The 25,757-nt window shown below is 34.6% G+C and overlaps 1 protein-coding gene across 1 annotated transcript in view; it reads left to right on the forward strand.

Annotated features, from left to right (window-relative positions):
* The window catches only part of ZNF804B (zinc finger protein 804B), a 590,375-nt gene that overhangs the window by 469,397 nt on the left and 95,221 nt on the right, over positions 1 to 25,757 (forward strand). The gene's annotated exons all lie outside the window — the stretch shown is intronic.

The raw sequence follows: 25,757 nt of genomic DNA on the forward strand, positions 1-25,757 counted from the left end.
ACAGGCAAACAAAAAATCCAAAAGGGAAAAGCCTAGGGGTAATCACAGGTGAAAACATTTCAGTTTATTTACTTGAAAGATCATATGGGCATCTATATTATTAGTGTGGATATACTACATATGGCTGCCTATATTACCTACTCTCCAAATGTGAAGGAAGAGGCTATTGTTCTCATCTGGTTAGATATTATCCTTGCTGATTGAGGTATGGCGATACTGGCAATTTAGGAATGTTAAATACCACCGACTGAGAAAAAAAATTTCATGTGGCCAAAGATTATTGCTAACAGCTGTAACAAGGTACACATTCCTGATACCAAATGGACCTGGCATGTTGGAATGTGTGGGTAAGTCTTGTATACTCTATCTCAAATATTTATTCAGATTAAACAAAAATAAATATTTTGTCAGACATCACTAGCATTGTATTGAGTGTATGCTAAATATATATGTATATATGTGTGTATATATAGTATATGTGTGTATATATGTATATATTTGTGTGCATATATATGTATATACATATGTGTGCATATATATGTATATACATATATATGTGTGTATATATGTATATACATATATATGTGTGTGTATACATATGTATATACATATATATGTGTGTGTATACATATGTATATACATATATATGTATATACATATGTATACACACACATATATATAAGTGTATATATATATATATATCCTTGGGAAATGCCAGCCTGACGAAGACACAGCTTTTATCCCTAAACGTAAGATATATGTATATAGTTGGCTTCGTTTCTCTGACAAGGGCAAGATAATGAGATAAATTGTTTTAGGATTGTAATTCCCAAATCCTAGTGTGCATAACAATGACCTCAGAATATGTTAATTGTTCAGATTCCCAGAATCTTCCTCAGATATTCTAGTTCAACAATTCTGAGATAGGATCTAGCAATCTATATTTTAAAATGAATTGAAAATGAAAAATTTCAAACGTATATAAATGTGAACTAATGGCTATCACCCAACTTCAATGATAATCAATCTTGCTTGATTTATACCACCACCACTCACCACACCTCCACCATTGTTACATTATTTTGAAGCAAGTGCCAGATGGTAAATCATTTTATCTAAAAGTATTTCAAGATATATGGTCATGCTTTAAAATTGATGCTTTGATTATTATCTAACCTAAAAATCAACAGTAAATTTTTAAATACCAGTTAGTGCTCTTGTTACCTTAGTGGTCTTATAAATGATTTGTAAATTTGAATTCATTGAAATTAGGATCCCTAAATATCCACGCTTTTGGTTGGCATGTCTTGAAGTTTATTTTGGTATATTTTAATCTATAGGTTTTTCCATCTCTTTTAAAATTGTACATTTTGCAGTTCCTTTTCACATTTGGGATTATGCAAAATTCTACTCACTGTTATCTTTCAACATTTTCCTTGGTTTCCTTTTCACTGGTTTTTATGGATAGCGATTTGGCCAAATTCAGACATATTTTTTTCATGGCAAGAATATATTAGAGGGTATTTTGTGTCCTTCCATAAGGAGGCATATAATGTCTGATTGTCTCTCTTTTTATAATCTTAAGTTTGATGAGTGAGTTGAGGTACTATCAGATTATTGATCCATTTATCATTAAGTTTCCACTGGCTTTTTTCTCACTAATGATTTCGTAGACATCAATGATCATTCGCTCAAATATCTTTATTTGTATTTATAAAATGATGATTCAAATTCTTTTACCCCTGCTACATATATTAGATAGATTATGTCTGTAAAGAGAAACTTCTTATAAGCACCACCGCCTGTGGGATTTTATGCAGGTGGCTTTCAGGCTGAATATTAAGAAAAATTTATTCAGGGATTCGGAGAAATAAAAGACCAGGAAAGGTCTCATGCAACAGTGGAATTTGATTTGTGCCTTACACACGTATAAATGGATGTTAAAATAGAGGATCGAGGTGAGATGGCATTCTTGTCAGTGGGAATAGAAGCTAAGGTGAGAAAATCAAAGAGCATGAGGCATCTTTTGAGAACTGTAGGAAGTATTGAACTACCTGGGGTGAATCTTCCATATCAGGTCTGCATGCCACAGCATCCCGTGTACTCTGGAATCCTGCCTAATCAATTTGTTTTTTATCATTTTCTTCAATCTTATTTCTATTAGCTATCTAACATGTTGATAAACAACCTTCCTCAATTTTTCTATTCTATTCTATTCTATTCTATTCTATTCTATTCTATTCTATCTATATGCACACTTCCATCTTTCATTTATTTGCTTGTTTCATTTGTTTATTGACTTTCTGTCATTCTAACTTTCCTGGGTATTCTCCTTCATTAAACAATGATTCAGTTTCTACTGTGTGCTACTGTGTCCATTGTGAAAAAGCGACACATTTGGCTTCCACCTTCAGGGAGCTGGTAATCTAACTGAGGAGAAGACAAGTCAGTAGATCTTGTGATACCTTAATTTAAGTGTTGTAAAAATTTTATACGTAGGACACTTAAAAGAGTGCACACAAAACTGATTCCAGAAAGAAGAGAAGATAAATGAGCTGGATTTCTTAAAGACTGAATAGAAGCTAACTGTGTACTCAAGAATAATAGGTCCTATATGGGAGAAACCCTATTATCAAGGCATGGGGGCAGTTAAAAAGCGTAATCTATGAAGGAGCAAATGATTCACTATGGCTGCTTAAGACCATCATCACTCTCTTGGGGATCACTTTAGAAATCTTTGAAACGGCATCCTATTTACCTCTGCTTTTTGCAGTGCATCTTGTCCTCATTTTTCATTTTGCATTCTCATTTCCACCATCATAATTAATCTCACTTCTAAGTTATTGCTCAGGTCTTCAAACTGGACTCCCCACCTCCAGTATTTTTCCTGTTCCACACCAACCCATCCCCTTATGACCAGATAAGTCTTTTCAAACTATCCCATTTATATGATCACTCTTTTCCTAGGAAATCTTTAGTGCTTGATGACTGATTTTTGAAAGGGTCTGAACTACTTATCATGCTATTCAAATCCACAATCTGGCTCTTGACTCCATTTCCAGATTTATCTTCTGCAAATCCAGAATTTCCTTACAGTTTCTTCAAACATGTCTTATGTTTTCCCACATGCTCATCTTGGATCATTATCTTCCCTCTCCCTGAAGTGCCCTCTTGTGTCTCTTTTTCAACACATACTTCTGCATATTTAATGCAGAAATTGACAACTTATATGGGATATTAAAATAGCTGAGATTTCATGGTAAACTAATTTAACACAGAATTTTTAAAATACCTTTTGCTTGAAATCTATTAATATTATTGAGAATTTTTGTATACGCTTCCCACTTTAAAAAACATTGGAATAATTAAATTTGCTATAAACTTTGTTAGACTGCTTTATTGGATAATATTGAAATACTTCCATTTAAAGATTGATTTTAGCCCAAAATATTTTGAAAATTACCTCAATTTTGGATTAAGCTGAGTTGCACTGAAGTAAATCATGCAAAAGTATATATTTTTTCAAATTTCAAAGCTAAATTTGTCCATTTGGTTCTTGTTTAAGAGCTCTTCTTGATTATGATGATGATTATAATGGTAGTGGTGGAAATTTGGCTATTTTTTGGCCTGAGTAACGTGAACAGTTGCCGTAATTTTATTTTCCATGTAGATTCAGATGAACTAGCTGGCTTCTTCTGTTGACCTTCCAAAAATATGCTCTTTTTGGTACACTTGGAAGTAAATCCAAATGCTCATGAAATCCATTCTATTACTCATCAATAGAACATCTTAGATCTGATAACGAAATAATCTTTGAATACTCTTCTCTGCTTTTCCTTCATTCATGTATAATTACTCAGGATCCCACCGCTTAATAAGTAATTTCTGAAGCATTTGTTATTATCTTCTGTCAGCATCATGTGTTTATTTTATCACAAAGATTATATTTTCATGGTTATATTGTAATTCTAGATGAGTAAGTCAACACACAACTTCAAGAAATAAAGTAAAAGAGTATGTGATACATATATTTAAATGAATTCCATTGGCGCTTTAAAAATATTTTTCTATAATTTGAATAAAAATTAAGATTTATTATTTATTTATTTATTTATTTTTGCCTCATGGCACTCCAGTATGGGCAACACAGTGAGACCTGTCTCCAAAAAAAAAATTAAGATATTTTCTTAAGTATTATTTGTAGACAAAGGCAGCTCATCAATAACAAACCTGATTTTTAAAATTTCTTCAGTGAGGAAAAATAATGAATTTCTAGCTTTGACAAGCCACTCTATATATAGCTCACGTCTTTGGAAACAACTCAATATCTTAGCTATTGCCTTGAACTTCTTAAAATTCTGTGTAAATGTTGAGTATTATTCCTAATGCAGTTTGAATGTGTATACAAATTATAATCACTTAGATAAAGACAGAACTGTAACTATTAATATAGGTAACATGTCAATAACAGCTAATTCCTTGTGAGACTACCTAGAAGTCATAATCCCTTTCTCAAGATTGTTAGCTGCAAATGTATTACTGGAATGAATAATACACATCCTCACATGCAGCAGAACTCTCTCCTGCCCAAGGGACATTCTGACTCATCTCAATTTTGAAAAAACAAATGAGCCAGATCCCTGTACAATTAACCCATAAAAAATATCTTTAATAATAAAAAACAAATCCACTTTGAAACCCTCCACATGTGACGCTTCATCCTTCTAATCTCCATTTGCTTCACAATAGGATTTATTTTTACCCAGAAGGAGCTGTTCACTTGTCAAGCCCTGGATTTGAACTCCAACGGATTCATTGTTTAATATACTGTTTTGGATCCACCCCATCTCTACTTGCTCTGGATAACATATCAAAACAGAATTACCATTGTCATCTTGACCTTAAGAGGAAAATACCCCAAAATTGCTAAAAGAATTTAACCTAATTCCCTTTTTTTGTTTCTGCAATTTGATTTATATTTTCCCCAAATACTGCCCAAGTGATATATAGTATGTTTAAGTTATTAGTCCTCTAAAAGTGGTAACAAAATGTCAAAGTGTAGATGAGTGGTAGGGTCAGCAACATTGAAGAAATAAAGACTGGAGTGCCTGGAATGATTACCTTCAGTACCATAAAATAATACTCTCTCCTGTTCCATTTTGCATTCTGTAAACCAATATTTCTGGCAAAGTGTGTGTGTGTGTGTGTATATGTGTATGAGTGTGTGTGTGTGTGTGCGTGTGTGTGTGTGTATCCTGGAATCACCCAGCAGTAGTTGCAACCTTTATTAGCAGAGAAGTATAAGACAAAAGAACCAAAGGTGATCTTAGCTTCCTGCTCCTATTTAACTCTCCCAAATTATTGTCTGTATCTTAGCCAAGAGGCTTTTTGCTCTCAAGGTTCTCCTTACTGAAAAATATATTTAAAATTCTGCATTCTGGCTCCTTCTGACTTCCAGATATATCAAGTAGTTTCCTTCTACCTTATGACACTGGCTACAGCTGACTATTCCCTCTGTCCGGAAAATTCTTCTATCTGACCTTCATTGTTCTCGTTCTCTTCATTCGTGTCTCAGCTTAGATGTCACCTCTTCAGTAGGACATTTCTCTTTTACCTTAAGTAGTCAGTTACCAGTTTTCCAGTTCTAATGTCCTGTTGCCACTATCAGTGGGGGTGTACCTTGTAATGGCCAGAGCCAGCTGTTCAATATACAAGAACTTTGTGAGCTGGTTGTTTAACTATTGGTAGATTGAAATCAGCCATAATAGGATATCTACAAACACTACAAGTCAGGGCTTTCTGTGTTTTATTTGGTTTTTTGAAAGAGTTGATAGACCAGCAGAAAACTGCTTATTATTCTTTAAAAAGAAAAAAACTACTTTTTAAATTTTGTCCTCATACTCCACTCCCAGCTATTAACCTTATAAAGGGAAGGGCATGGTTCTATTAGCCACTGTGTCTCTAGAACTTAGAGCAATTTCTGGCACATAGTAACATTCAGTAGATTTTTTAAAAATTAATAAGTAGCTGAATAACTTGGTTTTTAGAGTAGACCATTTCACTCTGTCCTATGTCAATACATTGACCTATCATTGACTAATCATTTCTTAAGTGAACAGAGTAAATACTGTGGTAAACATATGGGGTGCCTAATCTCAAGTTATTTATGATTATTGAACAAAAGGTGTCATGAAATGACATTTTTATAATTTAAGAAAATATTTGATCCCATATTATTGTTGACAAGGTGTGCCACCCTAGTATGTTCAGACTTGACTTTGTGGAAAATTGCTAATCTTCAAGGACTTTTAAGCAAGCAAATGATATGACTAGATTTGTGATTTAGAAAAATAATCCTAACAGCAGTTTATGTTGGTACACAAGAAGGAGAGCTTGGCTCTGTGATGAGATAGGCATTCAAGAGTTCAAGAGAGACAATAGGAGTCTTTATAACAATGACAATGAAGGGAAGAGAAAGGGATAGATTCTAAAAATTGTCAATGGATTACAAAATATGAACACATGTTTTGCATAACTAGTAATCAACTAATACAAATTTGAAGAGATTTTAAAAGGTAAATATGTCAAGCGTGAAAAAAAGAATCATACCACCCGGTGTTGACAAGGTGTGAGAAAACATTGCTTATGAGAGTATAAATTGTCTTAATTCTTCAGCGTTCCACTTTTGATTATTATGAAAAGGCTTAAATTTAAATTTTTCTTACTAACAGTTCCATTTGGTAAGTATCCTAGGAAAATAATCAGATAAATTTCAAATATTTATGTATAAGGATATTTAAACTAGAAAAATACTAGAAACAATCTAAACATACAATGAAGAGAGAGTGGCTAAATTATGGTGGACTTAAACTGGAGTAAAATGCTAGAATTAAACTTATGTTTTGGGTCTACTAAAAATAGATGATGTAAAATGTAATTCTTAAAAGTTATTATTAGATAATTTATGTTAAAAATCAAGAAATACAGAAGTGTAGAAAAATATTTAAAATTATTTAATAATAATTTGGTTCACATCTTTTCAGATAAGTCTCTAAATGTTTACTATCCAATCGCAAACTATGATGTAACAACATAAAATGTGGTTATGCTGTACATAATAGTCTTCATATATTTTCACTTAATGTTATATCTCATAAGTCCATAGAGATCTATATTTTATTGTGTTGTTAAATAAATACTCGGAATTTACATTATTGTGACTTGTAAATATTTTTCCAACTGAGCTTCATAACATACTATGATGACTTTATGAGTATATCTTCTTCCTGGAGTTAGAAATTGCTTAACTCTTATATTTCATCAATTTTGCATCACTACCTATTACTCATTCTTTCCTGAATTATATACCATATATAAGAACAAAGTTTCATTAAAAACATCACATAAGTCAGATAATCAATTAGTCCTTTCTCCCTCTTCCCTTACACATATATAGTAAAGGCCTCCGTCTTTCTGCTCCAATCCTGACAATTTGTTCATCAGATCAGATGCATAGCTATTGTTCTAGGACTTATTTTCACCATTATTTTGTAAATGCTTTTGCTTCTATCCTGGATTATACTTCTTGTTTCCTTGATCCCATGGCTTTCTATGTTTTCTTTATTTCCTTATTTTGGTGGAACCTATCCTCTAGGGCTTCCTAACAAAGGATACATATGAGATAAAATTTGGGGATCCTTGTCTATCAGTAAATGTGTTTATTCTACCCTCGCAGTTGATTTATTTTCAAACTGAGTTGTAACTTTCAGTTTTATTGTTGAGAAGCTGTATGCCATCTTGTATCCTAATTGTTCCTTTCAGGAAACCTTTAAACTTTTCATCATCTCTTCCTACAACAAAAATTGGTCTAGTGCCTTCTGTATGCCCAGCACCATTCCAAATGCTGGAGATTCATTACAGAGTGAACCAGACAATCATCTCCATCCTCATGGAGCTAACATTATAGAGAGTGTATAAAAAAGAAAGTGAACATATAAAATAAGAAAAATATATAGGATATCGGATGTTCTACATGCCATGGAGAAAAATAAAGGAGTGAAGTGTACAGAGAATACAGTGGGGTAAATAGCATTTTAATTAGGGGTTTTAGTAAAGACCTTAATTAAACAGCAATTATGAACAAGGGCCTAAAGGATATGAAGGAGCAACCCATAGAGCCATCTCTCTGAGAGAGAGAGTGTTCCACACAGAGGGAATGCCAAATGGAAAGTTTGGGAAATAGGGCCATTTAGTGTTCCAAATACTCCTAACACATTAACAGTCTAGAACAACTTGCCTTTGGATGGCTTTCCAGTTATTGTGCAGGGCATTCCATGAGATCTCTCAATAGGGAAAAAAATATGTCATTTGTTTTAGAAAAGTGATATTTTAATATTATTTCTTTGATAATATCTTCCTCTACAATCTATTTCTTTGTTTTCTTTCAAAATCTGAATACACAATTAAAAGACAAAGACTGTCATAGTGTGTCCAGAATTGGTGGGTTCTTGGTCTCACTGACTTCAAGAATGAAGCCGCAGACCCTCGCGGTGAGTGTTACAGCTCTTAAGGTGGCACGTCTGGAGTTTGTTCCTTCTGATGTTCGGATGTGTTTGGAGTTTCTTCCTTCTGGTGGGTTCGTGGTCTCTCTGGCTCAGGAGTGAAGCTGCAGACCTTCTCAGTGAGTGTTACAGCTCATAAAGGCAGTGTGTACCCAAAGAGTGAGCAGCAGCAGGATTTATTGCAAAGAGAGCAAGAACAAAGCTTCCACAGTGTGGAAGGGGACCCCAGCAGGTTGCCACTGCTGGCTCGGGCAGCCTGCTTTTATTCTCTTATCTGGCCCCACCCACATCCTGCTGATTGGTAGAGCCGAGTGGTCTGTTTTGGCAGGGTGCTGATTGGTGTGTTTACAATCCCTGAGCTAGACACATAGGTTCTCCACCTCCCCACCAGAGTAGCTAGATACAGAGTGTCCACACAAAGGTTCTCCAAGTCCCTACCAGAGTAGCTAGATACAGAGTGTCGATTGGTGCATTCACAAACCCTGAGCTAGACACAGGGTGCTGATTGGTGTGTTTACAAACCTTGAGCTAGTTACAGAGTGCTGATTGGTGTATTTACAATCCCTGAGCTAGACATAAAGGTTCTTCATGTCCCCACCAGACTCAGGAGCCCAGCTGGCTTCACCCAGTGGATCCCGCACCGCGGTGCAGGTGGAGCTGCCTGCCAGTCCTGCACCATGCGCCCACACTCCTCAGCCCTTGGGTGGTGGATGGGACTGGGCGCCATGGAGCAGGGGGTGGCACTCGTTGGGGAGGCTGTGGCGGCACAGGGGCGCACAGAGCAGGTAGGGGGAGGCTCAGGCATGGCAGACTGCAGGTCCGGAGCCCTGCCCCGCGGGAAGGCAGTTAAGGCCGGGGGAGAAACTGAGCACAGCAGCTGCTGGCCCAGGTGCTAGGCCCCTCACTGCCCAGCGCCAGCGGGGCCGGCCGGCCGCTCCGAGTGTGGGGCCCACGGAGCCCACGCCCACCTGGAACTCGCGCTGGCACGCAAGCACCACGCACAGACCCAGTTCCCACCCGCGCCTCTCCCTCCACACCTCCCCACAAGCTGAGGGAGCCGGCTCCGGCCTTGGCCAGCCCAGAAAGGGGCTCCCGCAGTGCAGCGGCGGGCTGAAGGGCTCCTCAAGTGCCGCCAAAGTGGGAGCCCAGGCAGAGGAGGCGCTGAGAGTGAGCGAGGGCTGTGAGGACTGCCAGCATGCTGTCACCTCTCAATAGTTCACAAAAAGACTCAACTCTGAGATGTCTACAAGAAACCCACTTCAAATATAAAGACCGATTAAAAGAAAACTAATAGAGAAACATGCACCATGAATACTAGCTGGAAGAGCAGCATTAATTTCAGGCAAAGCTGAGTTGAGAAGAAGCAAAATTTTCAGAGATAAAGAGGAACATTGCATAATGATAAAGGAATTATGTCTCCAAGAAGACATAATCTTTCATGTGTATGTATTCAACTCACAACAGAGCATGAAAATATGTGATGCAAAACCTGATAGAAATGCAAAGAGAAACAGATGAATCCACTATTTTACTTGGAGATACCAATACCTGTTTGTCAGTAACTGACACATCTAGCAGGCATAAAATCAATAAGAACATAGTTGAACTGAACAGTTCCATCAGTCAATTGGATCTAACTGATATCTATAGAATACTTCATCCAACAGCATAAGAGTGTACATTCGTCTCCGACTCACATAAAACATTCACCAAGAAAGACTAAATTATGATTAAAAAATACACATTAAAAGTTTTTAAATAAAAAATCATACAAAATAAGCTCTCAAATCACACTGTGATTTGAAACTCACAAAACCCTTGGAGATTAAAAACACATGAATTAAATAAATATCAAAAAAGTACAAATATTTCAAGCCAAATGAAAATGAAAATATGTCTTAGTAAAATTTGTGGAATGTGGCAAAGAGTGCTTAGAAAAAATTATAGTGTTGTATGTTATATTGAAAAAAGAAATATCAAAAATAGATAATCTAAGATCTTACCAAAAATACTGCAAAAAGAACAGCAAATTAAATTCAAAGTAAACAGAAGAGATAAAAATTAGAGCAGAAATCAATAACACTAAAAATAAGAACCAATGGTGAAAATCAATGAAACTAAAAGCTGACTCTTAAAAAGATACAGTTAATGTATCTTTAATCAGGTTAACTAAGGAGAGAGATAGACATGAGGAGGGGGAGAGAGAGAGAGTGAGCGAGTTAGGATAATAAAGAAATAGTATAAGTGACTCTGTCCCCCCAAATTTGATAACTTTGATGAAATGTCAATTTCTTAAAAGACACAATCTATCCAAACTCATACAAGAAGAAAATAGATTATCTGAATATTAAAGGAGAAAACTAAAGTTGGTGCGCTAACACGATCCAGTTTCAAAAAGTACTATAAAACTAAGTATGTAAATAAGTAAATAAGACGGTATGGTATCGTCAAGAGAATAGATCAATAGATCAACAGAGCAGAGTAGAAATCCCAGAAATAGACATGCGCTAATATAGTCAACTCTTGCTCTTTGACAAAGAAGTAAAGGTAATTCCATGGAGAAGATATTCTGTTGAACAAATGGTGCTGAAACACCTGGACATCCACATACATCTGATTTTCTAAAAGAAGCTACAGGCCTTTTCCTAACTGTACATTATTCAATCATTATAGTATGTGTGTAGTGGTATCTCACTGTGATTTGTTTTGATTCCTCCAAAAGCTAATAATATGCAACATATTTTCATTTGCTTATTTAACATTTACATATCTTCTTTGGTGAAGTTTCTATTCACAAATTGTGCTAATTTTTCTAACTTGGTTGCTTGCCTTATTGTTTAAGAATTTTTAAAGTTCTTCATATATTTTGAATGCAAATCCTTTATGAGATACAAGATGTATAAATATTTTCTCCCAAAATTGCAAAGTATTTTTATATTTCTCTGAATATTTTATAATTTTAGTTTTCTAATATAGGTCTATGATCTAATTTTGAGTATTAATTTTTGTGCATTTTTTTTATATTTCTCTGAATATTTTATAATTTTAGTTTTCTAATATAGGTCTATGATCTAATTTTGAGTATTAATTTTTGTGCATGGTGTGAGGCAAGGGCCCAAGTTCAATTTTTTTCTTATAGATATCCAGTTGTTCCAACATAACTTGAGGAAAATGCTATTTGTGTCTCATGGATTTACTTTGGAAGCACTATTTGAAGATTATTATTCATAAATGTATATTTCTAGATTCTCTATTTCATTACTTTGACTTATATGTTTATGCTTATGCCAATACCATGCTATCTTATTTGCTGTAACTTTATAGCAAGTTTTGAAATTAGATAGTGTGAGTTCTCCAAATTTGCTCTTGTTTTTAACAATTGTCATAGCGATTCTAAGTCATTTGAATTTTGATATAACTTTTGGATTCTGTTTGCAATTTCTAAAGCAAACCTATTTGGATTTTGATAGGAATTGCACTAAATTTAGATTAATTTGATGGAATTTTAATCCTTAACCATATTGAGTCTCCCAATTTATACATATATGTCTCTGTTTACTTAAATTGCCTTTAATTTATTGCAGAAATCTTGTGTAGTTTTTATTTTACACATTTTTTCTTGTTAAATATGACACATATTTTAGTGATTTTTATGCTATTTGAAAGGGAATTTTAATTTGACTTTCTGATTGTTTGTTGCCACTACATGAATATCCAATAGATTTTTTATATTAATATTACTATTTTATATTGATCCTGTAATTTTGTTCAACTTGGTTGTTCTAGCATCTTTTTTGTTAGACTTTTAGGATTTTATGTATATAAGAACATGTCATCTACAAATAAAGCCAGTCTTACTTCTTTCTTTTTGAGCTATATGCCTGCACTTATGTTGTTTCTTGCACAGAATTCCAATGTGGTGTTGAATAAAAGTTGCAGAAATGGCCACTTCTGTGTTCTGAATCTTAGGTAGAGATAATTCTTTTGACATTGAGTATGATGTTAGTTATAAGTTTTTAATAGAAATGCTTTATGAGAATGAAAGCATTTTTTTTACTCCTAGTTTATTGAGAGGGTGTTTTATTTATTTTGAAATTATAAACGGGATTCTGTTTAGCCAGATGCTTTTTTTTTGCATCTACTGAGATGAATGTGTGGTGCTTGCTCTTTATTCTGTTAATGTGGTATAAGATATTAATTGAATTTTTGGATATTAATTCAACCTTGCATTTCTGGAGTAAATCTCACTCATGGCATATAATATCTTTTTTATAATTTATAGGATTTAAAATTGATGATGATTTGTTAAGGATTTTTGTGTTTCTGTTCTTCAGAGAAATATAGTTCACTTTCTTGAGATATGTGTGTGGCTCTGGTATCGAATACTAGAATTAGAAATGAGTGGGAAATGTTTCTTGCTCTTCCAATTCCTGAGTTTCTGTAGAGTTATTATTCATTCTTTAAATGTTTAATAGAATTTACCAGTGAAGCTACTTTTAGGTACTCTTTTCTTTACTTACTGAAAATGTATTGAGATCATTCTATTTCTTCTTGGCTCGATTTTGGCAATTTCTGTCTTTGTGTAGGTATTGTCCAGTTCATGTATGTTGTCAAAAACTTGTTGGCATAAAATTATATATAATATTTTATCATAATACTTTTAATATACCCTATATAATATCCCCTACATTATTTGCTTTGGTGACACCTGTCTTCTCTATTTTTCTCAGTAAGTCTAGCTAAAGGTTTATGAACATTAGTAATCTTTACAAACAAAATCTGTTTTCATTTATTTTCTTTTTAAAAATCTACTTGCCGTTGATTTCTGATTTCTTTTGATATGTATAATATACTTTCTCCTTATTTTGTGTGTAATTTATTTATTTTTATTTATTTATTTGTTTATTTATTTATTTTTGAGATGGAGTCTCACTCTGTCTCCCAGGCTGGAGTGCAGTGGCGCTATCTCGGCTCACTGCAAGCTCCGCCTCCTGGGTTCACGCCATTTTCCTGCCTCAGCCTCCCGAGTAGCTGGGACTACAGGCGCCCGCCACCACGCCTGGCTAATTTTTTTTTTTTGTATTTTTAGTAGAGACGGGGTTTCCCCGTGTTAGCCAGGATGGTCTCCATCTCCTGACCTCGTGATCCATCCGCCTCGGCCTCCCAAAGTGCTGGGATTACAGGCGTGAGCCACCGTGCCTGGCCAATTTATTCTTTTTTAAAGGTTTATTTGCTTTTAACCAAACCTGAACCCTTAGAGTAACTGTTAATATAATAATGAGTTTCTTAAAGTAATTCTATGGGGAACCAATAAAATTGTGCCAGAGCACACAGACATGTGGTTGTCTGACTTAGAAAGTAACTCTGAACAGAAAAATAAATATATAATATGTTTTTTATGAAATCCTCTTTTAATAAATATTTTACAATCATGAATTTGATATTTTCTTGAGAAGTATTGATTATAGCCATTTTGTTTGCATTTTAAAGGTGTACTTACATGGTTTGGCCATATTATGAAATAAATGAAGGCCAAATAAGCCTACCTCAATGTGGGGGTGGGCTTCAGTTTGAGGGGTAGGCTGGAGGAACACTGAAAAACAGAGCTAAGTTTTTTTCTTCTCTTTTTTTTTTGAGATGGAGTTTCACTCTTGTTGCCCAGGCCGGAGTGCAATGGTGTGATCTTGGCTCACTGCACCCTCTGCCTCCTGGGTTCAAGTGATTCTCCTGCCTCAGCCTCCTGAGTAGCTGGGATTACAGGCACATGCCACCATGCCCAGCTAATTTTGTATTTTTAGTAGAGACAGGGTTTCTCCATGTTGGTCAGCCTGGCTTCAGGTGATCCGCCTGCCTCGGCCTCCCAAAGTGCTGGGATTACATGTGTGGCCATTGCTCCCTGCCAGTTTTTTCTTAAGAAGTAGTTTTGTGTCTACTCCAGTGCATAGAGTAAAAGCCTTAGCATTTTCCACAATGGAGTGTGAATCTATTAATTTTAGACATAATGTCATACCTGTTTGCAAAAGGGAGCTAATTCTTCAACTTAGCCAAAAAGCCATGTAAGTGAGTAATCATTAGGAGTTTTAACTCAATATAATTTTTTGACTTATAGTCCAAGATAAGCCTAGCTAATATAATGAGCTTGTTTTTAAGTAGAGGTATTAAAGATATGGCAATTAATTGTTGAGGTGTATATATGTTAAATGATCTGTTTCTTTTGAATTATACTTCTGTGATATTCCCTTTTCTTTTTTTTTTTATTGTGGTCAACCCCCTTTTCTTTCATAATAGCTAGCTAAATGGGAGGAAGTGTATTAAATTGACTACTACTCCATACCCAGAGTCTTTACCCACTCTTAATACCAAACTAGATTCTAACTTTAGGTATAATCTACTTAACCTCTTTGAGTAGTAAATGATACCTACTTTATAAGATTTCCATGAAATTAAATACCACCTGTGATGGTTAATATTAAGTGTCGGTATGACTGGCTAGAGGGATGCCAAGATGGCTGGTGAAGCATTGTTTTTGGGTATGTCAGTGAGGGCATTTCCAGAGGAAATTGGTGTGTCATACAGGACCAATAGAAACAAGCAGATGAAAGCGAGGGGTTTCTGTCTGTTTCTCTTTCTGTTTCCTCATCTCTCCCCACTCCCATTTCTCTCTCCCCATTCCATAAGGAAACACCTTTCTCCTCCTTTCCTTGGACATCAGACTCCAGGTTCTTTGGCTCTTGAATTACGTGACTTGATTTAGCAGCCTCCTGGGGTCTCTTGGGTGTTCAGCCTCAGACTGGGAGATGCACTGTTGTCTTTCCTGATTCTAAAGCTTTCAGACTTGGACTGATCCATGCCACTGGCTTCTCTGGTTCTCCACCTTGCAGATGGCCTCTCATGAAATTTCCCTGACTCCGTGAGTTCTTTTCCCTAATAAACCCTCTCTCTTATTTCTTATTGGTTCTCTCTCTCTGGAGAATTTGGACTATTACACCATCATAAACTCTCTCAATGCAGTGCTTAATCCAATAAATACTTCTATAGTAAAAATATATTTTTTAGTTTTATTTTTAATCTGCATGTAATTGTCTCCTTATCTCTTTATTCTCTATGAGAGCATCAGTTTTCCAGTTTATCCAATATCATAAAATGACAAAACAAAAAGTAAAAATATAATCAAACCTTTCCTCACTCAACTAGAAATTTCTGTTTAGTTTTTCCAGAGAAATATAGAAATATCTGAATCTTAAAGAACCTTATAAAACCTTTAGGTATTAGCAGATGCAGGTGTATATTGCACTTTCACATATTAAATTATTGTCAAGTCTTCTCCATAAAGTCAAAAGCTAAATGGAAGTAAACGAAAAGAGACCTTCCCACGAAGTAATGGTGGGACACAATGGTCCGTGGTGGTACACATGGACTAAATCCATATCAAAAATCTGAGTTACCCTCCACTTAAAATAATTCCATATGTTTCAAACACAATTAAGGAAACTGGAATACATTTGGGATTCAATTTTGAATAACTAATGTGTGTTAAATTTGAGCAGTATAAAAGCTGCCCTTTGCAAAAACATCCTGGATCCAGATACATATTTGAAAAAAAGAACTTAATTGGCTATAATAATAGCAGTGATGATCACCTATTTTTAGGATAGTTTTTTAAAAAACTGTTTGAGGCTGAAATATATTTGCCTTCTGTGGGCAAAACCTGATGACCGTATTAATTTGGGCCCCAATTTTTTTTTTTCTGAGGAATGTAACAATTGACTAAACTGAAATGAAATACTCTTGTTTGAATGCTTCCCACAATGTCTTTGTACTCAGAACAAATATTTAGAAATAGGTAGTAAATAAATGTGTATCAAAAGAATAAAGTCTATTAACATTAAAATAAGAAGATAAAAAGAAAATTTTAAACAAATTTTGTATCAAAACTACCCATCAAAACCACATTCTTTATGTATGTTTTGTGGGGGAAACCATATATCTGTTTTCAAAGTTGACTCCCAAATTTTTGTAGCTTCTCAAATACACATCAAGTTATAATGCTTAGTAGGTGTAATAATATTTGTCAATAACCTCAGCAGGTAAATTTTTATCATTACTTGGCCTCCATATTTGATTAAATTCAATCAACATTTATTTAGCTCCTGCCATTTGCAAAGATCTGCCTAATGTGATTTGAGGAGAAAATTGAAGTAAGACATGTCTCTAGTCTTCAGGAAGCTTCCATATGCACGGTAACTAGATATCCAGATTTCATTTGGAAACCAGTAGACTCTTGAGCATATGTAATGATTCCTAGAGCGGTGAGGTGAGAAGAGGAGAGCATGTAAGATAAGTATACATGTAAATCTAACATATTGAGCCAACTGTTATGAAAATTACAAAATTCCCCATGGTGATTAAAATAAGAGAAAATAAGATCAATATGAAAATCATTAATGGACAGCAAAGTTCCATTCATACATATATAGAGAAAAGAAATAATTCTCAAGGCAATTAAAATTAGAACTTTCTAATTTATCTGATGCACATGTGACATTCACCTGGTCATTTAGTGTAATTAGAAATTCACATTAGTCATATTAAATTCATGGTAAAACACAAAGAGTTCAGAATCCCAAACCATAGTGAGATTTAAAAATATATTTATGTTTGAGAGAGTAAATTGAGATTAGCATACATAATTTAAGTTTTATGAAATCATTTTCTTAGATTTAATAGATGGTGCTTTTACATAAGGAAATGAACATGGCTCATCTCGCTGTATTCTTTTTGCAATTCCATAAGAATATTCTGACAAGTAATTTTAGAATCTGGAAGTCTTGTTTTTAGAGTTAGACTATTGTTTTCTAATTAATATAATTTTAAAGTTTAAATTTATTTTTCAGATTTTACATGTGAAACATTAGGAAAGATTAATACATTGCTAATGACATGAAGGTAGTATGGAAAAGTAGGCAGAATAGCAACCCAAAGTCTAAAGCTATGACTCCACCATTAATAAACACTTAGAATTTAGTAATGTCACATTGTGTTTCTTAGTTTTAATATTCATGTGAAAATTACGATAATAACACATATATCACCCAGAAGAAAAAAAAATTGTGAAGAAACTTAGAAGTTCTAAAAATATAAGGTATAATGTAAACATGAATAACAATAACATTTATAGCTTGATGTTTTTTCAGGCCTTGTAATTTTCAAAATATGTGTATATAGTTAGCTGATTAGAAGAAAATATGGTTGACTCATTACTGTGGAAATAGCCTGATACAGTGAAAAGGCCATGTTTTCAGTTAGAAGACTTAGATTTGAGCCCTAGTCCAATCACTTTTTAGTTTTCTGGTTTCTGTCACATCATTCATCCTTACTGAATACCTTCAGTTTCCTTAGGTGTGATGTATCTGAGGCTCATAGATCTGTCCCATCCACTTGAAAATGTTGATGTGATGATGATGATGAGTTCAGATGAAGCATGTTAAAGTACTTCATAAGTTCCTAAACAAATATAACTTTATTTTTCTTATCTTGATTTTCTAAACAAATTCATTTGTGTAGTATGTTAGCTCTAGGCAGAAGGTGCAGGAATAAGTACAGTTCAGAGAAGCTGTAGTGGGGTAGTCAATGGCTTCCAAGCCTGAGTCAGAACTGTCAATCTTAGGTTCACAGCTGGGTGTGCTCCAGAGAAACTGGACCATAGGAACTGCCTGTCATGAAGTTTTATAACTATTCCAACTATTCGGTGCAAGGTGATTGCTGCCAGCACTTCTCTATATGCTATGGGAAAATTACACACCAAAGATCTGTCATATACAATTGCTTTATTCCAGATACTCACAATCCAGACAGAGAGATAATAAACACAAAAGTACTCTAATAAGAATAAAGAGTTTAAAACCATTTACCAAGTTTCACAAAGAAGAAACTGTTAATTGACAAATGACAAGTTAAGAAAATAATTGCCCCTCTTACAAATACTAGAGATCTGAGCATATCTGTCTGCAGATGGGAAGAATCAAGTAGGGGAAAAAAGATTCAAAATGCACAAATGAATGCAGGTAAGGAGAGGGAGGATAATAGAGCAAGAGGTTTTCAGTAGGCAAAGTGGAATTAGATCAAAGCACAAGTAAAGCAGACATGGAAAGGAGGAGGGGCAGAACTCTGAGAACAAGGGCATTAATGAGGGAATGTTTATAGAAATGTGTATTTTGAAATGGAGAGAGGAAGATGAGAAAACTGATGTCTGATGTTGATTTTATGAATCATCTGATGAACATAATCCCTAAATTTATGAAACTACATCTGATGAATATCATCCCTAAATTCATGAAACTACTAGTTTTCTAAACTAAGGATTGTGATCTGTGAGTGGGTCATGACTCATTATGGAGTCATTGAATCATTTTAGTGGGTTGCAACTAGTAATGTTCAAAAATAAAATAGGCTGAAACAGACAATATTACATCCCACTGCATTTTGTAAGAGCAAGTTTGTTTTGTGAAATTTTGTTGCAGTTAAATTTATATGTATGTGTATCCTGGGTCATGAAATAAAAAGGATATTTTCTGTGGGGTGCAGTTAAAAAATCCCAAAAACCACTCAACTAGAGAATCTCTATAAACTGAACAGAAATATTGCCAAGGGGCAAATAAAGCCTGTACGTATCATGCTGGTTTAGATTTGTGTTGAGTAGTTAATACAATGTCTGCCTTATTCCAGTGGTTCTCAGAAGGCCAGAAGCACACATTAAGGAACTAGTGATGTTGATCAAAGGTTAGAAATTAGACCCAGTGGAGTTAGGGCTGTTAGGGAAATGAAGATGCCCTGGTTGTTGTTGAGGCTAGGTCAAGGTGGCAGACCTGACTTTCCAGACTATTGCAGGAGGATCCTCAATTATTAAAGCTTCAGTTGTTGGAAAATATCTTTTCCATTGAGCTTCAAGTCTACCTTCTTGTAATATCTACTTTTAATATCTATGATTTTGTCTTCTGGTGCCACACACCATAAATCTAATCACTTCTCTACAACAAGGAGTTTTATGTTTTTAAAAATAGCTATTGTCATTTGGGTTCACTTGGGTCTAAATGTAATGCTAGTTCAGGGAGCCCTAGAGGCCTGGAAGCTTATAAGGGTGGGTACAATAATTTAGTTGAAACTGTAGGCATGATAAGGGACTGGTTTGTGCAGGACAGAGTCTATCAAATCTGAGGATGCCCAAACTGAATGGGACAGGTGTGTGGGTCAGCAGAGGGCAGACACGTATGCAGAACTGCCAATCAGGAAATGAGATGGCAACCACAACATCATTTCTGAACTCTTCTCCCTCTCTTTGAATTGGCAATATGCCTTGAGAGAGGGCCTGATACCCCAGAGTTCAAGTCGCTCTTAAATCTTCATTCCTGCTTTTTCTTCAGCTTTTTCTCATGGGTTTTCAGCCCTTCATATGTCCTCAGAACAGCACAGCCCTTCAACTTTTCTAAATCCAGCTATTTAGAATACCTTAAATGTATATCACTGGCCAGTTTACTGTGCTTCTGAACATGTAAGGAACTTATCAATTGAATATATAATTAAGCTACTTAAAAATATTTGGATAAATCAACTGTTTTTGAATGACTGATTCTGTGTTTGGTCACATCGATAGACCCATTTATCTATGAGGGTTCCCATATGTAGATTAGTTTATTTATATCTACAGATACATTGAGTGGGGAATAGAAGTTTCGCCTATAATTTTACTCAATTTTAACAATGTGGACTTTCTGTCTATATTATGTCATTTTTCTTTATATATATATATAAAATTTAATAGATTGACATTTTTATTACATTAGTTTTGAAACTTTCATTGAAAAATCTAGTGTTTCATTGAAATAACTGTATTATATATGGTCTCTTATAATTCAACTGAGTATTTAATATTGGGCAAATACATTCTTATGTCATTAATGGTATCTAACTTCTCAATTAAAATAAATTCTCTATTCTTGTGAGTTATGTATTGCACATTAAATTAGGATAAAATAATAATTAATTAATTGTAAATATTTTGAATAAAATGTCTTGATTTCTAGTTACTACTAGTATTTTTAAAAGAGAAGCATGATTTATTTTTCAGACAATGACTTACAAATAATCATATTCAAATTGTCATTTTATAAGTAGGAAACTGAGTTCTACAGATGTTTAATAATTTTCAAAGTCATTTTGCTAGTCAGTAGTAACAGAACCTAGCCTGTATTTCTAGCTTGAATACGTACTTTAGCTTCCTCAAACTGTTGTGAGTTAGGTCTGATATTGCAATAGAAAGGCTATGTCTATCAAATTCCCTTTTGGTTATGTGAGCTTTGCGTGGGTTTGTTCATGTAAATCCCATGCTGAGGTGAAAGATTTTTTCTTCTCTCTTTCTCTTTTTTTTCTGTAAAATGAACATTTTGTACTGCTAACATAATTCTTATATATTCTAAGTGAAAAATCATTACATAGTTGTCAATGTATCTCACCTCTCCCTAAATAACCTCTACTATTTATGATTTAGAACTGAATTCCCTCCTTACTTGACCTCTTGCTTGATTTATAATCGACATAGTTCCTATATTTTCTGCTTATATTCTTCATTTTATATTTAGTGCATCTCAATTGATTTTTCTTCTTTACCTTGCATTTTTTTCCACTTTTATATTCATCTTCCTTGGCTCTCTACACTGAGTATAAATACTAGACCATAGTCTCAACCCATGGGAGCAGAGCATAATTTCTTGCTGAGTACTTAAAATTTTCCTATTTCATTCTATTTTATAATTGCTTCACCCACTGGTTTTCAGAAGATAGGCCTTCATTATTCCAAAGTATGCTTGGTTTATTGTTTAAAAGACACAATAGGCTCACCCCACTTTAGTCCATTTCTAGCCATGCTTTATTCTTTAACTTTTAATTGCTATTCCAAACTCTACAGTGTCTGTAGCAGATGCTGGCACTGCTGTGTCTGTATTACTCAAGCCTTTCAAGTGTCCTCTAACTTTTTCCCAACTGTCAGTACCTACATCTCTGTCTGTGTGTCTGAGGCATTCGTTTTTGTTTTTACTGTTGTTTTACTTCCTAAAACCACTGAAGGCCATTCTGCTCTTACGTAGAAGAGATATGAGGCTGGACTTAACACAACTTTACTCCCCCAGATCCCTAACAAATAACCCTACTGAATATAAACATTCCATTCCCTTTATAAACAGGAGAATTCTGAAGCATAGGTTTTATCCCAAGTTCCAGTACTTTTCCATGAGATGAAGCTTCAATTATTCACTCCAGGTAGCTGATTTCATAACAACCTTTGTTGGTGCTTTTTTCCTTCTCTGAACCACTACCCCTACTCCCTGCCAGTGTTTCCTGGCCCCCTGAAATACACTATTTACCCTCAAATCTTTGTTTCAGAGTCTGTCTCACTAATTTCCTTGAAGCTATAGCTCTCTGATTTATGAAGTAGTGACAACACTTGAGTTTTGGCAGAATTAAATAAATGTGCAGAACCTGATTCATAATAGGTACTCTAATACTATTGTACCTAGTTAAAATAAATGCTGTCTTTAACCTCTGAGTACTTTCTCCCAAATATAATTTTGCTCCCTCTGTATCTCAATAGAATGAGCTATTTTTTACTGCATGGACAGAGCCATGCCAGTGGTCACCAATGTGATAAATCTGAGGGTTGCATATGAAGAGTTCACACATTTTTCTTTTATGCCTGCAACTCCATCGCTAGTCACACATTTTCATGCAGTGAGAATAGTCTTTTTTTTTTCTGCAGTCCTATTTTAATCACTACAAACACTACAGGGTAATGTTCAATGAATGGTTATTGGAAGAGTCTACCTTTTTCTTTTTTTTTTTCTCTCTTAAAGGAACAATGTGCTATGATCTTTCACACTTTCCACCAACTTCTCTTCTCCAGGCTTTTCCTACTTATCCTGTAAAACTTAATTTACAGGTCTTCTACAAAGCTTGACCTCATCCTCCAAAGCTTTTAGTTACTTTGACTCTAAGTTGCCATAGCTTTTAATATTTATTTCAATCAAAGTGCATAATCTACTGAGCTGTTAACTTATTTATCTCATTAGCAAGATCCTTAATTGATAAGACTGGGTTACTTATTATTGCAACTCAACACCTAGAACAATGTTTACGCATACTGACACTCAACTGTTAGATGAATGGATTAAATTTATAAATATTGTTGGAAAGAAGTAAGCTATTGTTAGGCCTTAAAGTGGCTTTAATTGAATCTAAATTTTAATTGAATAAATTGGTACATCTCAATTGATTTTGCTTTTTTACCTTGCTTTTTTCCCCTATATATTAAAATTACTTTTAATTGCAAAAATTGTAACTACTTTTGTACTAACCTAATATATAGTTATGGAATATGTATTATTCCACTGCCTCAAGTAGACACAGCTGACTATTTCTCATTTACCACCCCTACTTTTATGTTATCATGTAATTAACCATATTCTCCTGTTTCTAATGTGTGAACAACATTTAACTTGCTAATGGTTGATCTGTGAATATTTTTTACTTTAGACACAAAGAAGCCTTTAGGTCATATTATACATTGAAAAAAAAAGATAACTTAAAATAATACAGTATTAGGATTTGACTCAATTTCTGCTTAAGTAAAAGCAAAGAAACTAGATATCAAAATGCATACTTTTTCCAAAGCATATGTAATATAAAATTACATTTATTTCATTTTGTTATATTTGTCATAATTTATCACCTAATTTATAATGTATTGATCTTCTAAATGTTGGAATACAAAGTATATTAGTTTAATAAAAGGTTGAATAATGTGTTTTACTTACCAATTAAATCACTATATAGTATAGCAGTGCTGTAGGAGGAAAACTTAAATTATCAAACACCACTGAACACAAGCCGGTGATTGCTTTTGTCTTACGACAACAAATTCTAGTCTTCAATGTCAGCTTACATAATTCTTTATTTTAAACACACACATTTATGAAGACCCTTGGGCTTTATTAAGAAATGCTATACCTGCCACACTAGGGAAAGTGTTTTCTTATTAATGACACGGAAAGTGAATAAATTAGTAGTTTTAGTATTGTAAAACATTATGTTTAGAATGACTTTACTTGTGGTACCAGTATCTAAAAAATATCTTAATAAAGCAATGATCCCTTTACATTTAATGGTTAGATAAAATAAGTTTGTCATTAAATGTTGGATTTCAGAGAAATTACATATGCCACTTTTTAAAGTGAATGCCAATCAACATGTAAATGAGCAATTCAACCCCCTTTAAATTGGAAGAAGAAATCCTTGGGATAGTTAATTTATAGTTGTTAGTGATGGTCAGATTATTGTAAAATGATTCTTTGTATTTCATTATAAAAGAAATTATAGAAACACATAATCAGACATTCATAGTTAAAACAGAATAAATGATAATCCTGCCTGGCAGAGAATATTGTTCCATTTTGTTTGTGTACTGATGTTTTAATTCTCCTCAAGGAGTAGAAATAAAAACATTAATAGCTGAAATCTGCTTATGTATTAGATGGGGAGTGGTACTAGAAGAAATGTTGTAATACTGTTTTGCATTACAGTGAACCACAAGATTGGGGTTAATTCAGGTATCAGAGTTATCCTAAGCACTGAGGTTTTCACTCAGATATAAAAAGCAGCCCCCCACCCCTGCTCCTTGGCCTTTCAGGTTCTTGCATATGTAGCTCTCACTGACAAAGCCTCATAAGATTCAGATGCCAGCATCATATCTTTCAGACTAAAAGGAGCTAGAATATCTGATATGCCAGTGAGATCCACTATGTCAATCTCTCTCTCAGGTCTTGATCTCTACTTTTATGCTGGTTTGAGAACTGTGACCTAGTCAGTTGTTCATTTGATAAATATTTCTTTCAACATATACTCAGTATGCACTTAACGGTATTGCAGATATTTTGGTCCCTGTAAGTCCCAGATGAGAAAAGCTAACTTAAATTGATAACTAATGGAATTAACCTAAATGCCCATCATGGGTAGACTGGATAATGAAAGTGTGGTACAAATACACCATGGAATGCTATGCAGCTATAAAAAAGAATGAGATTATCTCCTTTTCAGGGACATGGATGGAGCTGGAGGCCATTATTCTTAGCAAACTAACACAGGAACAGAAAACCAAATACCACGTTCTCACTTATAAGCGAGAGCTAAATGATGAGAACACATAGACACATAGAGGGAAACAACACCCACTGTGGCCTTTCAGTGGATGGAGGGTGGGAGGAGGGAGAGGATAAGGAAAAATAACTAATGGATACTAGGCTTAATACCTGGATGTATTAGTCATGGTTCTCTTAGAGGGACAGAACTAATAGGAGATATATATATATATAATTCTTCTCAGCATCCATTAAAAAGAAAACAAGAATCTTCTCCCATATAACGCTGTGACAGACAACTCTTCTAATATATATGAAAATTTTGATTTTTGGAAGAACTAATGAGAACTAATAGGAGATATATATATATATTAGTTCTGTCCCTCTAAGAGAACCCTGACTAATACATCCAGTGAGTTTATTAAGTATTAACTTATATGAGCACGAGGACCAACAACAGCTTGTCTGCAAGCTGAGGAGCAAGGAGAGCCAGTCGGAGTCCCAAAACTGAAGAATTTGGAGTCTGATGTTTGATGGCAGGAAGCATCCAGCACAAGAGAAAGATGTAGGCTGGGAGGCTAGGCATGTCTCATCTTTTCACATTTTTCTGCCTGCTTTATATTCGATGGAAGCTGATTAGATTTTGCCCACCAGATTAAGGGTGGATCTGCATTCCCCAGCCCACTGACTCAAATGTTAATCTCTTTTTGGGCAACACCTACACAGACACACCCAGGATTAATACTTTGTATCCATCCATCCAGTCAAGTTGACACTCAGTATTAACTATCACACTGGGTGATGAAATAATCTGTACAACAAACCCTCATGAAAGGAATTCACCTATGTAACAACCCTGCACATGTACCCCTGAACTTAAAATTTAAAAAACAAACATATGCTGTAGCTTTGAATCAGGCACTCAGGGATGCCATATGATTGGCTAACATATGTCTGAGGCTTTCTAGGCAGCCTCTGAAATGTTATACTACGTTTTTAGCAGCCCAGGAGGCTG

Source organism: Pan paniscus, chromosome 6 (assembly GCF_029289425.2).
Source record: "Pan paniscus chromosome 6, NHGRI_mPanPan1-v2.0_pri, whole genome shotgun sequence".
Lineage (NCBI taxonomy): Eukaryota > Metazoa > Chordata > Mammalia > Primates > Hominidae > Pan > Pan paniscus.